This window comes from Pinus tabuliformis, chromosome 9 (genome assembly GCF_031772625.1).
Source record: "Pinus tabuliformis cultivar Carrire ecotype Pingquan chromosome 9, CPIR1, whole genome shotgun sequence".
NCBI lineage: Eukaryota > Viridiplantae > Streptophyta > Pinopsida > Pinales > Pinaceae > Pinus > Pinus tabuliformis.
Genome location: NC_142307.1, coordinates 497,336,162 through 497,352,164, shown reverse-complemented (window position 1 = coordinate 497,352,164; position 16,003 = coordinate 497,336,162). Strand labels below are relative to the sequence as shown.

Here is a 16,003-nt window from a genome sequence, read left to right as displayed (position 1 = left end):
TGAGATGTAATTATTTTTTTTGATGGGTTAGTTTTGTAAGATATATATCTACAAAAACTATTTTTTTGTTGTTCAATTTGGAGTCCCTCTAGAAAAAATCTTAGTTTTCTTAGATAAGACTCAAGAAATTTTTTTGTCGATATAGCTATGTACTACTTAAGATATTGATGTAATCCAGATGCACACTTAAATATAAATACAAAATTTTATTCTAGTTAACAAAAAAAAATCTTAATATTCTAGTTTTAAAAATGAAAGAAGAATGAGCTTTATAGAAAATTTATATAACTTAATAAGAATTTATTGCTATAGAAAAAATAAATTAATGTTATATATAAAATTTACTATTTTTTTTAAAGGAAACATGTAGCTTTATATAATCAAACTCGAACACGGGCCAGAACCTGTTATAACATTCACCAACTGCTCATCAACTATTGAGAACCAAAATTGATCAAAATGGATTTTGTCGCTACTTCGCCTATATCCTATCATGCTTCTAACCAAGTTTATCTTATATAGGCTCTGCAGGTCATCATATAGCATTAATTTACATAGCATTGTTCAAAAAGATAAGACTGAAATAAATCTACATTCTTGGTAAATTCTCCATTAGCCATCTAATTTTCATTTGCTACCTCTTCCTGCATCGGGATCTCTGTTGCCACTAGCTCCTCAGGCTCGCCTATATTTTCCGCGTCAAATGGTGGAGGATCTTGTAAGTCGAAACCTTCTTTGAGTACCCCCACAGTTGTCGCTTCCACTGTTACCTTTATCCCTTCCACCTTTGCCGAGAGATTATCAGTTTTCGTAGCCATGTTTACCATTGTGAGCCTAAGCCTCTCTGCATCTTCCCTCATCATTTCAACCTCACGCATCAGCGACGAGAAGTGAGTTTGTGCTTCCTCTAGTAGTTGCACCCCAGTGTGTTCCATTTTGGATAGCTTCTCTTCCAGCGACATTGCGTCCTGAATTGATCCCGATCGCTCTTCACTTACCTCACTTGGGGATGCAATTCTCACCTTTAGACGAATTTTAACAGAGACTCGACACAATTCCTTTGTAGTTGCTTTTCATTTATAACAAGTTGTAGTACCCATACCATGCTCTTCCTTCATTGTTGTGCATTGAATTCCTTTGCTACTCATTCGCCTTGAAATGTTATGTCAGTACTGTAACCTTTCCATTCTCCAACTTGCAACCTTACCACAGTTATTTCGCCTGCTAAGGAGTAAGGAACCAACATGAGGAATGTTGTGTTTCAATGTTGAATTTCATGGGAAATATTTACATATGTCCCTTGAAATGACAAGTGTCTTCACCGTTTTACACCTAGGCGATCTTCCTGTCATCGCTTCTACTCCCGAAAGCTGCCACTTCTTTGCTTCCTCTAATTTCATTAACATACAAATATTAAATGCTCGCTCAAACCTTAGTTCCTTATCAATCCATCATATTCTCCATTGTTTAATGAGTATTGTCCTACCTTGATCATTGTTTTTATTTATCATGGTAAATAATGATAAGTTTTATCTCCTTGGATGAGTAACATATGACCTTGTTCAAGGCTAGCTCCAATGTTTGTCTTCTCATCTGCAATATTATTGGATTCTCTTCTTATGTGATAGAAGCCAATAGTCTCAAACTTTTATATTTTCTCTATTATTCTTAGATCCAAGGGAATCCAAGATTAATCACTTGGCTCCTTATTTTTATTGAATTTTTGAATGTTTAGCATTGAATATCCCATTACAATCAGCTTATGTATACCTCTTTCTAAGGCTAGCTTCAAACCTAACCATAAAGCTAGTGATTCTACCTGACTATTGGTGGAAATACCCATACCCCATGCATATTTAATCTCTATGTTTTTGGGACAAGAGGATTAAAAAACTAATTGGGAAGATGTTAGTGGATCCAAGAAAAAGCACAACAGTTATCAAGTGAAGAATGGTGAAAGATGGTGCACTGTTGGATTCCCTTGAAAGAACCCCTCAACAACAATATGAAAATACTCACAAAATACCACAACATCTTCATCATCAACAACACCATGAAGAAAGGAGGGAAAAAAATACATGCCATAAAAGTTTAGGAAGATCGAGCTTCCTACATTTGACGGTGAAGTGAACAAATTAGAAGATGTTGATGCATGACTCCTTGGGCTGAAGAAGTTCTCCAGGATTCATAGCTATTCAAAGAACATGAAAGCAAGGATAGCCACCTTCAACTTGAAAGGTAAAGTTGACATCTAGTGGGAATATTTAAGGTATATAAAAGGAATAAAAGAAGAAGAGTTGTCCTAAAAGGAATTTGAGAAATATTTCAAGAACAAGTATCTATTTAAGAGATACTTTGACAGCAAGGCTAAGGAGTTATATGAGCTCAGAATGGGCCATACGGTTGATGAGGACTATACCACCAAATTCATAGAGCTTCTAAGTATGTTCCCTACCTTAAGGAAGAAAAAACAAAAATTCAGAGATATGTCAGTGGATTACCACAATCCTTCAAATATAGAATTGAATTTGATGAGCCTAAGACATTAAAGGACCCAATTCGGAAACTGAAGCATTATTATGAACAATCAAAGCATAGCCCATAATTCAAGAGGGATTGGAAAGTGAAAGGCAACCTGAAATATGAAAAAAAGGTCAACCTCAACAGAGAAGCAATGCAATGGATAGAGGTTGTGCTAATCAACCTTTGGGAGGATAGAATAAGGGTGATACAAGGGAGCTCCTAAAGTGCTATACTTATGGAGGAAATCACCGAAAGGTAGATTGTGCACAATAGAAGGATGTTCGGACATGCATTTACAACACTCAAGAGGCACAAAAAGTGGGAGATATGGCTCGTAGTTTGCCCAAAATATATGCAGTTATGGACAATAAGCATGCCGACCACCAGGCTTCCATAATCAAAATCGAAGGTAAGCGCTATAATCAAGTCATTTATGTTTTGATTGACCCTGGATCAAATTTCAGTTTTGTTAGCTCAGTGCTTATAGAGCAGTGTCAATTGGCTAAAGAGGCATGGGAGGAATAATTGTTGGTTCAGCTAGCAATAGGGACAAGAAGAAGAGTTGAATATTGGGTGAGAGATTGCCAAATTGAATTGAATCGTATGCCTACCATGAAAAATCTTAGCGTACTTTTGGAAATGGACTAGTTGCACATGCATCAAACCAAGGTAGATTACTTTAAAAACGAAATTGAGTGCTTAGATGAGTGTGGGAAAAGAAGCCTTATTGCAAGGAAAGTGAAATCCATAAGATTAGTTACATCCATGCAATACAAGAAAAGATACAAGAAGAGATGCACCCTATTATTGTATGAATTTCTAGCAATGTTGAAGCTAACAACAACGTTGAGGAGAGACACAGTGATGTTGTGTCAAATATCCCATTTTGAGACAGTTCCAAGATGTCTTTCCTGAAGAGATATATGGATTACCTCCTCATAGAGAAGTGGAATTATCCATTGAATTAACACCAAGAGCATCTCCAACATCCAAGTCTCCATATAGAATGAGTACTCCAAAATTAGTTGAGTTGAATCTACATCTCAAGGAGATGTCAAACAAGGTTACATAAGGCCAAGCGTGTCTCCATGGGGAGCACCAATATTATTCATAAGGAAAAAGGATGGCACACTTAGGTTGTTCATCAACTATAAATAATTGAATAAGGTGACCATTAAGAACATGCATCCCTTACCACATATTGATGATTTATTCAATCATTTAATGAGAGCACCCATCTTCTCCAAGATTAATATGAGATTAGTCTATCATTAGGTGTGCATTAAGGATGAGGAAATCCATAAAGAAACCTTAGAACAAGGTATGGGCATTACGAGTTTTTTGTAGTGCCCTTTGGGCTTACCAATGCACCTGAAACTTTTATGTGCCTGATGAAAAATGTGCTACGCCCTTACTTGGATAAGTTTATGGTGGTTTTTGTTGATGACATTTTATTCTATTCAAAGACCAAGGAGGAACATGAAGAACATTTGGCCACAATACTATAGTTTCTAAGATAACATAAGATTTATGAAAAGCTTAATAAATGTGATTTATTTCAAACACGGATCCACTACTTGGGGCACACTGTCTCAAAAGAGAGAGTAGCAGTTGGTCCAGAGAAGATTAAGACCATCAAGGAATGGCCAACACCTAAGAATGTGGCTCAAATTAGGTCCTTTATGGGACTAGCAGCCTATTACGAGAGTTTCATTAAGAACTTCTCCAAGAATGGCCACCTAATTTCTACATTGCAAAACAAGGGAAAGAAGTTTGAATGGAAAAAATATTGTGCTACTAGCTTCAATTAGCTAAAGTGATTGTTAACCAATGCACCCGTGCTAAAAATAACAGACATTGAGAAGGATTTTATGGTTTGCACAAATGCATGCAAAGAGGGGCTTGGTGGAGTCTTAATACAGGATGGCCAAGTGATTTATTATGAATCTCAAAAGTTAAATGAACATGAGAAAAATTACGTAACTCGTGACTTGGAATTGGCTTCCATCATCCATGCATTGAAGATGTGGAGGCACTACCTCCTTGGTAGAAAATGGAGGGATGAAATATTTGTTTACATAGAAAAATTAAATGCAAGGCAAGCTAGATGGATGGCCACACTCAATGAGTTTGATTTCAAGGTCAAATACATTAAAGGTAAAAGAACAGAGTGGTCGAACTCGATGTACTCAACAGGATAGTGTAAATAAACCATATAGAAGCCATAAGTTCCTATGGAACTGATCTTGAAGAAAGGATAATGTTGGGAAACAAGATGAAAAATATCATCAACAAAAAGGAGAAATTGCAACAAGAGTCCTAGGGTGATCATGACAAGGAATTTTGTCTCTCATAAGATAGGCATATTAGATTCAAGAATAGAATCCATGTGTTAAATGAGGGAAATCTAAGGAAGTTGATACTGAAGGAATTTTTGTTAATTTTTCATAGTGTTCTATGCTGTAATGATCACTTAAAACAATTTCATTCACTTTCATTTACCCCAGTAACAATTAAGCAATTATAGATAGAATAGTAAATAGTAAATGCACGTTAGAAGATAACCAAGCACAATGAGACACAGATATTTTGGCTAAAGACCAGGGAAAAACCCCACAAGGGGGAAACCCATAATCAAATATTCTTCTTCTATTAGTCAATCAATGTTTAACATGAGATACATAGTCTAATTGTACATCCATAAACCAGTCAAAGTCAAACTTTGACTTTCCCAAGTCAATCAAGTCAAAACCAATCCAACGAGAGAGAGATAGTCAAATATGGTCAAAGATACTAGTTTGCAACATAGAGTCGAAATTCGGCCTATGCAGGTTCGATCAACCACAGTCAACAACTTGCAACTTTCAGTCAAAGTCAATAGTCAAACCTACCTAGGAAACTTTAGTTAACCCAATAGAATATTCAGTCTTATTTCCTCAGTCAAAATTTGGTCAAACAAAGTCAATGCATCCTACAAATTTTAGTCAATTTCCATGATCAACCCCTAGTCAAATAGTGTGGTCAACCTTAGAAAATATTCCCAAAACATTGGTCAACATAGAGAGAATATTTTAGGAATATGTAACCTACTAAGAAAATCCAAACAACTCGGTCAAATATATTTAACAAGCCCAAGTCAACACAAGTCAAAGGAGAGAGAAATGTTTGTTCAATGTGAAAAAGAGAAGCTTCTTTGAATCCTTCGAATGTGTGAGATATCTCTTGAAATTTTAGATTGAACTTGATTGATGCGATGTGGCATATGACCTCCAATGATTGGTCTATTTATATGTGGTTTTGGAGGGACAATTTCTACTTGTGGGGCCGACTTGAAGACTTTGCGACTGATCTAGTCAAATTCCATGGTAGTCACGCCTGACTTTGGTAAAGATAACATGCACCTAAGTCTCCTCACCCACTAGCCAGATGGGTGGTCATCCTAGAAAGCTTAGCCAAGTCCATGGCCTTTGGTTAATAAATACATAAGGTGACTTGTAGGTAGGATGTATACTAGGGCATATACTCAGCCAAGTCCATGGATCCAAAGAGCACCCTCACACCCAGGAGCCTCACTACTCATTCCCCCCTCACCAAGTCCATGGGCAATCGAAAGACTGGGAGAAGAGCATTTGCTCAATGTTCTCGATTATCAGTGTTCCATCTTAGGGAGGGATACATTCTTCTGCACTCGAATTTTCTCTATAAAGAATAAGAACTTCTCTTTATGAGAAAAAAATATTTCGGCTTAAATCACATGATAGTACATTTGTCGATGTGTTTCGAACCAACGAGTGTGGTTCATCATCAGGACAAGTTGAACCACACACGTTGGTTTGAAACACGTCAACAAATGTACTATCATGTGATTTACGTCGAAATATTTTTTCTCATAACTTGATATGGATCACAGAAGCCTCAATTCAACTAAAGAACTTCTCTTTCAACAAAGGCTTGGTGAGAATATCTGCAGCCTACTTGTTTTTCGAGATCTGTTGGAGCCTCACTACTTCTCTCTATACCATATCTCAGATATAGTGGTACTTGTTCTCAATGTGCTTCCGCCTATCATGGAATACTATATTCTATGAAAGTATGATCCCACTTTTATTATCACAATATATCACGGTTGTATCTGACACATGATCAAACAACTCTGCAAAGATCTTCCACAACCACACGACCTCACAACTAGCCATGCTAATTGCAATATACTTTGCCTCGATTATTTTGAGAGCAACATATTTATGCTTCCTATTCATCCAGGAAATAATGGTAGATCCCAAGCTAAAGTAGCACCCTGATGTGCTCTTCTTGAAAGTAATTATCCCAGCCCAATTTTCATCTGCATATCCATGTAGTCTCAACTCATCACTAGAGGCATATCTCAGTCCATAATTGAGCGTCCCATGTAGATATCTCAACACATGTCTTGTGGCCACCTAGTGAGCATGCAAAGGTTCCATTATGAACTGCCTCAACGTGTTAATGGAAAAACATATATCTGGTCTTGTGTTGACCAAAAACATTAGAGCCCCAGTGAGTTTCCAGTACATAGAATGACTTGCTAGATCTGGTCCACATTCACATGACTTCTTGAAGTTTGTCTTCATCAGTGTGGCCATGGATTTGCAATCCACCATCCCAAATATCTCCAAGAGTTTGACAACATATTTTCCTTGGCTAAGGAAAATCTCTCTAGGTCTCTACCATGCCTTTAAGCCCAAGAAATAGTGCATCAACCCAAGATCTTTCATCTCAAATTCAGAGGCAAGCTCCCTCTTACACTTGATGATCAAAGGCTCTTTTCCTGTCATGAATAAGTCATCAACATATAAAACCAAAATAAAAGGCATACCTTGGAAAACCTTGAAGTAGAGGTTCAGATCAATATTGATTTTGTTAAATCCCAACTTCATTAGGTATCCATCAATTCGAGCATACCAAGCCTAGAGGGTTTTCTTTTATCCATAGAGGGATTTCTTCAATATACAAACATGGGTTTCCCTGTCATGTTCCTCAAAGCCTTGTGGTTGCTCTAGGTACACTTCTTCCTTGAGTATGCCATGAAGAAAGGTTGTCTTCACATCCATCTGATGAAGAATCCAACCCTAATTAGCAACAAGAGCAATGATGGACTAGATGGTAGTATATTGGGAAACATGTGCAAATATTCTCCCTCTTTCTGGGAGAATCATCTAGCCATGAACCTCACTTTGAACTTCTCAATGCTACCATCAACTGCATATTTAATTTTTTATATCCACTTGGAAGTCACAAAAAAATTCCCCTCAGGTCTCAGAACAACCTCCCATACATCATTTTTCATGATGGGCTCATATTCTTCAACCATGGAATGTCTCCAAAGTTATTCCTTCACTACTTCTTCATAGCTGCAAGGTTCAAATTGTATGATATCACTCATCAATGAAGCATATCCATGATATTTGTAAGCTTTCTTTCTCTCTCTCAAGGTACCTCTAGGGGCATAGTGTCTCTCTGCAACCTATCAGGTATCACAAATCCACAAGGGTCTCTTCATAGTGGGAGGATCACCAGGAGGAGGATCTAAAGGATCCATGGGTGCCACAGGCTCATCTAGAAGGTCAGGCTTGGGCATGGATGGTTTTGCATATACATCGATATAATCATCTATTCTCTCATTTCTGGTAGGGATAAGAGAGTCCCTTACTTTTCCAAGGGTAGCACCTTCATCAAAATTTACATCCCAACTTAACTCAATGTTCCTCTGACTTGGCGCATATATCTTGTAAGCTTTAGAATTTTCTTAATAACCAAAAAAAGTACAATTTCTTTCCTGAAGCCTTTATCTTGGAACTCTTCTCGCTTGACGAGGACTCCTATTTTGGACATATACAACAATATTTTTTATTTCTTCCCACAAAAGCATCATAAGTTTTTTTATCATGAATCATGACTTTGGCAGTTTCTAAGATGGAATTATTCTTTCTCTCAACAACTCCATTTTGTTGAGGGTGTATGAAACAATCACCTCCCTCTTAATCATGTCATATCTACAGAAGTATTTGAAATCATTGGAGGTGTATTCACCTCCATTATCTGTTGTCAAGATCTTGATCTTATTTCCAATTCGATTTTCAACTAGAGCTTTGAAGTCCTTTAAAATGATGAAGTTTTGATCCTTTATATTCAAGTAGAAGATCCAAGTTTTATGGGAGAAGACATCAACAAAGATAATATAATACAAGTATCCTCCCAGATATCTCACCGACATGGGCCCACAAAGATCAGAATGTAATAATTGAAGAATATCTTTGGATCTGCTACTACTAGAAGGGAATGGTCCCTTGATATTATTTCCACTGGCACATGCCTAACATACACCTTCGTGATCAACCTAAGTCTTGGGAATCCTTGAAACCATCATGCTAAAGTTAGGAAAAGCCTTGTAATGAAGGTGAGCAAATCTTTGGTGCCAAAGCTCACATTGATTATTGGTATCATGGATCAATGCTTTAGTTTTTTATCCACAAAATCTATATAGCCCTTCATTTTTTACACGAGCTGTGAAGGCTTCTCTCATGTTAGATCTCCTTGGCTAAGCAAGGACTTTTCCACTAATGAATGCAACTCTAAACCCCTTGTCTTCTAGAGAATAAATGGAGACAATATTCTTATTCAAGCTTCACACATAAAAAAAATATTGTAGATGAATGGCTTGACCATATTCCAAATGAAAAGAAATAGAGCCAAACTCTTTGACGAGATGAGTAGAATTATCCCCAGGTATAATTTTCAAATTAATATCCCTCTCAATCAAATTTGAGAGGACTTCATGACACCTAGTAAATTGTTTAGATGCCCCATTATCCACCATCCAATTATCAATGCTATATGAAGATGAGCTAAAAAGAGAAACAACAAGAAAATATTAATTTTGAGTACTAGAAACATTATCAATATACCTTGTGCTTTCAGACCTATTTTGAGGATGTTGGGACTCTTCAACACTTACATGGGAAGCATGACCTCTTCCTCTCCTTCCATTTTTGTTGTTGTTTTTGTTGTTGTTGTTGTTGATGTTAGGCCTTTGAGAATTTCTTTTATCAGGACAATCTTAGGCGATGTGGCATAATTTATCACACTTGTAGCATTGAACTTTGGACTAGTCCCTTATATTATTTTTGAATGCTAGAGTTGGCTTCCTCAGATTCCATTTGGAAGGTCTTCCTTTCCCTTTTCCTTTCTTGACATTGACTGCAAAGGATATAGGTTCTCCCTCTTCTTGTCTATGAATTCTTCCTCTAGAAATGAATGTATCTCCCAAGACAAGGGGAACCCACCACAGGTCATCTTCACAAGATCTCTATCAGGTATAACTTCTCCAATGGAAAGAAGTTGATCTCTTATTTGAGAGATTCTCATGAAGTAGGTTGTTATAGATTCTGACTTGGAATTATTGATGTCATGGAGCTAGCTCTTCAAATAAATGAGTTGGCTTAGATTATTGAACTCCTACATCCCAATCAATTTATTAAACATCTCCTTTGACTTCTTTTGCTTAATGCATAAGTGATGAGATGGTCTTTAAGAGAGTCAACGATGATATTCTTGGCCTTAATCTCACCTTTCTTGTATTTAGATTTGACATTGGCATTGGTATTTTTAGGAGGTTCAACTACTTGGCATTGCAAATATTCCTTCACATGATTCTCTTCAAGGGTAAGATCCAATCTAGACCTCCATGCTGCAAAGTTGGATGCATCATTCAACTTCTCTTCAATATTGAAATAGGAGGTAGTCATCTTGTCCAAGAGAGTAGATCACTAATTAGCGAGAAAAGTGTCTTCAAAGGGGTGTTCTTTGGTCTCCAAAGGCTAAGCTCCACCTCAACTTTGATACCATGTTAATTTTTCATAGTTTTCTATGTTATACTAATCACTTAAAACAATTTCATTCACCTTCATTCACCCTAGTAACAATTAAGAAATTATAGATAGAATAGTAAACAATAAATGCACAATAGAAACAATGAGACACAAATATTTTGGTCAAAGACCAGGGAAAAACCCCACAAGGGGTGAAACCTAGAAGCAAATATTCTTCCTCTATTAGTTAATTGATGTTCAACATGAGATACATAGTCCAATTGTACATCCATAAACTAGTCAAAGTCAAACTTTGGATTTCCCAAGTCAACCAAGTCAAAATCAATCCAATGAGAGAGAGATAGTCAAATCTAGTCAAAGATACCAGTTTGAAATAGAGCGTCGAAATTCGCCCTTTGGAGGTTCGATCAACCACAATCAACAACCTACAACTTTTGATCAAATTCAACAATCAAACCTTCCCAAAAAACTTTGGTCAACCCAGTAGAATATTTGCCTTCCTTCCTTAGTCAGAATTTTGTCAAACAAATTCAAAGTATCTTGCAACTTCAATCAATTTCCATAGTCAAACCCTATGGTGAAACCTTAGTCAAACAATGCAGTCAACCTCAAAAAATGTGCCCAAAAATTCGGTTAACGTAGATAAAACATTTCATGAATATTCATCATCCTAAGACAATCGAAACAATTTGGTCAAATAGATAAAATCAACCTAGTCAACGTAGGTCAAAGGAGAGAGAAAAATCTAGTCAACATAGAAAAGAGAAGCTTCTTTGACTCCTTCGTACGTGTGAGAGATCTATAATTTAATATTGAACTTTCTTGATGTGATGTATGTTGTGATGGGCCAAATGACGTCCAATGATTGGTATATTTATATGTGGTTTGGGAGGGACAATTTCTGCTTTTGGCACTGACTTGAAGACTTTGAGGCCAACTTGGTCAAAGTCATAAATATAACTTTTCTACATAATTTGTCAATGGAAATTTTGATCGAGGCTACTCATTTTCAATAGTTTCATGCTAAACCATACTCTGGTCACTTGAGTTATCAAAAGACTCTATCAACCATTAATATTTTTTACTATTGGCTTGACTTAAATAGGGAAGTGGATGATTTCATTTCCAAGTGCATAGAGTTTCAACAAGTAAAGGTTGAGTGTAAGAAGCCAACTGCTTACTGCAACCTATTCCAATTCCAGAATGGAAGTGAGAAGTCATTTCAATGGACTTTATTAGAGCGATACCAAGGACTTCTAAGAAACATGATGCAATCATGGTAGTGGTTAATAAGTTGAGCAAAGTGGTTCACTTTGTAGCCATTAAATCTACAAATTTAGCTAGTGATGTAGCTTATATTTTCATAAAGGAATTTGTGGTATTGCATGTAGTTCCCAAGAAAACTATCTCAAATAGAGATTCCAAATTTACTTCAAAGTTTTGGAAGGAATTATTTGCAGGCTTGGGAATAGATTTAGCATTTAATACAACTTACCATCCTCAAACTGATGGGAAAATAGAGAGGACAAACAAAATTCTTGAGGACATGCTAAGAATGTATGTAATGCACCAACCAAGGAAGTGGGAAGAATATCTTCCACTTGTAGAATTTTCATATAATAATGGGTATCAAGAATCACTGAGAATGAGCCCATTTGAAGCACTTTATGGGAGGAGTTGTAATACTCCTATCAGCTAGAGTGATCCAATGAATAGGGTCCTTATTGGGCCTGATATGTTGAAAGAAATGGAACAATAAATGAAAACCATTAGAAGGAATTTAAAGGTGGCACAAGACATGTAAAAGAGTTATGCATACCAACATAGGGTTCACAAGGAGTTCCAAGTTGGGGAACATGTTTTCCTGTGAGTTAGACCCAAGAAGAGCTCCCTAAAATTTGAGTCATGTGCAAAGTTGGCACCGCGATTTTATGGGCCATTTGAAGTGATCAAAAGAATAGGGCCAATTTCTCATAGGCTAGTCTTGCCTCCATCAAGAAGAGTTGATTATGTATTTCATGTTACATTGCTTAAAAGATATGCGTAGGATTCTAGTCATGTAATTGATTGGTTTGTGTTATAGGTAGAACTATAGGGAGAGTTCCAACCAGAATCTCTTAGCACCCTAGATTGGAGGCAACTCACACTCCATAATCAATTAATAGAGCAAGTCAAAGTTTAGTGGAGGCACTTCGGGCCCTGGGAGGCCATGTGGGAAATGGATCACCAGATGTGGGTACATTTCCTTTCTTATTTGTCGAGTAAATCAAATGTAAATGCATTGTAAATGTTGTACAAAGATGTATGTATAAAGCTTCGTATCAACTGTGCTTGGTTTTTAAGCATGTGATGTTGTATATGGTTATTGAAAATCGAGGATAGTGTTCCCCCAAGGGGGGGGGACTATAAAAATTGCTAGTTAATAATCCATCATTGTAAATAATTGTAATTATTTAAAAAGGTTAAGAGAATTGGGACACTGATTCCATAGTTTAAGGAAGGAGATTGCTTGGTATTTGAAGGAAGCTTGACTTATTTCATGATAGCCATTGAAGGTTGGAAGGTGTGTTTTAAATGGATTTTTTTTACAATTAATTGGGTAGGAGAGAAGGACAACAAAACCATGTTTGCCTTGGATAAATCTACAAGGCATAAAGGATAAAATTAAAATAGAGAATTGGTTGCATTGGAAGTTGGGAGACAGAGAAGTCAACCAATAGGAAGTGGGGAGGAAGGAAGTGCTAATAGACAACATCCCCCATCACCATGCAATATAGAACTATCATGAATAAGAAGGAAGGGGCAAAACAATCTTTTCCCACGCAACCAAAAATGGTTGCAATGATGTAATGGGGACAAGCATTCTCACGAGAGACATTCCACGCACAATAAGAGGAAAAGAGCACTCTCAGATAGGAGGAAGGAAAATGTTGATACAAATATTGATACATAGAAAGAGGAAGAATGTAGAGCATCCAGGAAAGAGGAAGCATTCATGAAGAGAGCACTACCGAGGAAGAATACCAAGAAACTCTCTAGAAGAGGGTTGTAGCAGACATAATTGTGATACAAAGTAGGAAAAGGAGGTATAACGTAGGAGGAAAAAGGGAGCACATAGCTTTGTGTTTCTACTTGAATGTAAGAATTAGATAAACCATTTAGTTGATCATTAGGATGTGGTAGGAATATCTCTCACTGGAGGACAATAATATTTGGATTCATTGAAAGGTTGAAGGGTAGAGATGGTTTTCTTTGGATTCCCTTGGAAGCTTGGGTGAAGGAATGTTCCTTAGATTCCTGGTGAGGAGAGTTCCTTAGCCCCCCACTCTGCTTGTTTTCTAGTTTATTCAATGGGTTATGGATTCCCACGATTGGGTGGAACAACTATGTGAAAGAAATTATTGAGATTGGAGGTGTTAAGCCTCTGGATTCCCTCATTTGGTTTAGGTTGGAGGTGGTGAGCCTTTGGATTCCCTTCTTACTAGAGAGTGGAGGTGTGAGCATCTGGATTCCCTTGTTGATTTGAGGGGGGAGGTATAATCCTATGGATTCCATTGTTGATTTTATGGTGGATGTATAAGCCTCTAGATTCCCTTTTTGATTTAAGGGTTGAGGTATAAGCCTCTTGGTTCCCTTATTGATTTGAGAGTGGAAGTGTAAGCCTCTAGATTCCCTTGTAAATCTAAGGGTGGAGGTATAAGCCTATATATTCCCTTGTTTGGATGGTGGGTGGAGGTGAGCCTCTGGATTCCAAGTTTTAACTTGTGATAGTAGATCTACAATCTTGTTGTGGTAGCTGAAAGGTAGAGGTGGTGGACCTATGGATTCCATGTGAGAAACGATTGTACTGAGTAGATGGTGGGGGGAGGTGGATGGTCCTCAGGAGTCCCTGTTTCAACTGTCATCATTGATTTAATCCCATAAGTACTCATCCTCAAGCTCTAGAATCTTGTTTGGGAGTGACTAATGTAAGAAAGGATTGACTGCAGCGTGTCTAAGGTTGTGTGGAGAGTTGAAGTCCCAATCTCAGTTGTTTGGTTCAAACTATCAAAGATAAGTATCCACTTATGAATCTTATGTCTGAATCCTCTATGCTTGTTTAATGTACTAATTTATCATGGCCTGTATTTTTAAGGAATGAGGCATTCCTATGTGAAATAAAACTATTATTTTAAAGGCATGGATATGGAATAGTTAGATTCTTGTGTTACATTGAGCATAATCCTAGCCTAAATGGCTTGTATGCAATGGATCTGTGAATTTTGTAAGTGCCTGAACATCAAAGAGATGGTCGAATCTCTACCATGATTATACTTTGTCAACAAAATGGCCAAAAGGTTTTGTTTCTGATAAGTAAGTCCAGGAAGGCTAGAGGTTTTTCATAGGGTAATGTGTTGGTGTAATGTTGATGTTATTGTTAAGGAATGTTAAATTTCCTATGTGAATAGATAATGTTGAATGTTGTGCAAATGATGAGGGATGTTTGATCCCTGAAGAATGATATATTAATGCTTGTTCATGCTCCTGTATTATTTTTACTTGCTGGCAATAGGGCTAATAATTTCTTAAGTTAATATTTAGGGGTGGGTTCTCTATTAACCAAATTGATGCCTGCATTAAAATGACTTGGTTAATGTAGAGTCTCTACTTTACACTTGGTTATCCATCATTTCCTACAGTTTTCCCTCACTCATCTCTCCCTTTTGCTCTATTTTGTTGCATAAACTCACCCAGATCATTACATATGATGGCATTAAGCATGATTTAGGGATTTTGCTAATGTGTGACTGTTTTGTTTAGATTTTGACGTATTTACAGGCATTCCGCAGCCATCTGCTGATTCCGCAGCCATTTGCTGATTCCGCAGCCATCTGATGATCCCGCAGCCTTTTTGTTAATCTCAAGGTTCCACGTGTCATTTTGCCAAATGAGCCACATGGGCACTTAGGAATCAAGGTGCTCGAGGTTCCTGTGCTATCTGTTCAGCCATCCACGTCATCTGTACCTCTGGTCAACGAGGGTCGAGTTACGGTCAACAAAGGCAGCTTAACGGTGATACGTAAGCTGTTGGGTCACGTCAGTTTAAAAGGTGACTTGTCCATCTTATGCAGGCCGTGGGGGACATAATCCAACTCTGGATTCAATGCCCATAACGACCAGAACCTCCAGCTCATCCACATAGACTTATGACGTGTTTTGATCCTTAATTACGCATGACAGTTAGTTAGTTTTCCAGTTTTAGCTGTACACATTAGGCTGTTCTTCAGATGCCTATAAAAACTAGCGTTTGCATACGCTGAAGGTTACTTTTAGTTGCTACATTTTATAAACTTGTTGTTATTTTAGAGCATTCGAAAACTCTGTTTTTATAGTGTTGTTCTAGCACTCTGGACTGTATTTTTCTGCACATGGAGTAATAGAAACAGTGTTGTTTTGAAGTTTACAATTACTTGAGTCTCTTTTGGATGATATGAATGGAGGGCCCTTGTTCATGTTAGCCTTGTAAAGTATTTTATGTATTTTATGTGCAACATTTCCTTATTTCTATTCAGCATTTCTTTTAGTTGAAACATGTACAACTTGCTTTACTTTCTTGTTATTTCATTTCGATC

The 16,003-nt window shown here is 37.1% G+C and overlaps 1 long non-coding RNA gene across 1 annotated transcript in view; it reads left to right on the top strand.

Annotated features, from left to right (window-relative positions):
- LOC149149383 (uncharacterized) overlaps positions 1 to 15,209 on the top strand; it is a 386,921-nt gene extending 371,712 nt beyond the window's left edge. Inside the window, exon 4 of the long non-coding RNA XR_016262614.1 lies at positions 15,192 to 15,209. This is a non-coding gene — a long non-coding RNA (uncharacterized LOC149149383). The remainder of the gene's footprint in view (positions 1 to 15,191) is intronic.
- The last annotated feature ends 794 nt before the right edge of the window (positions 15,210 to 16,003 follow it).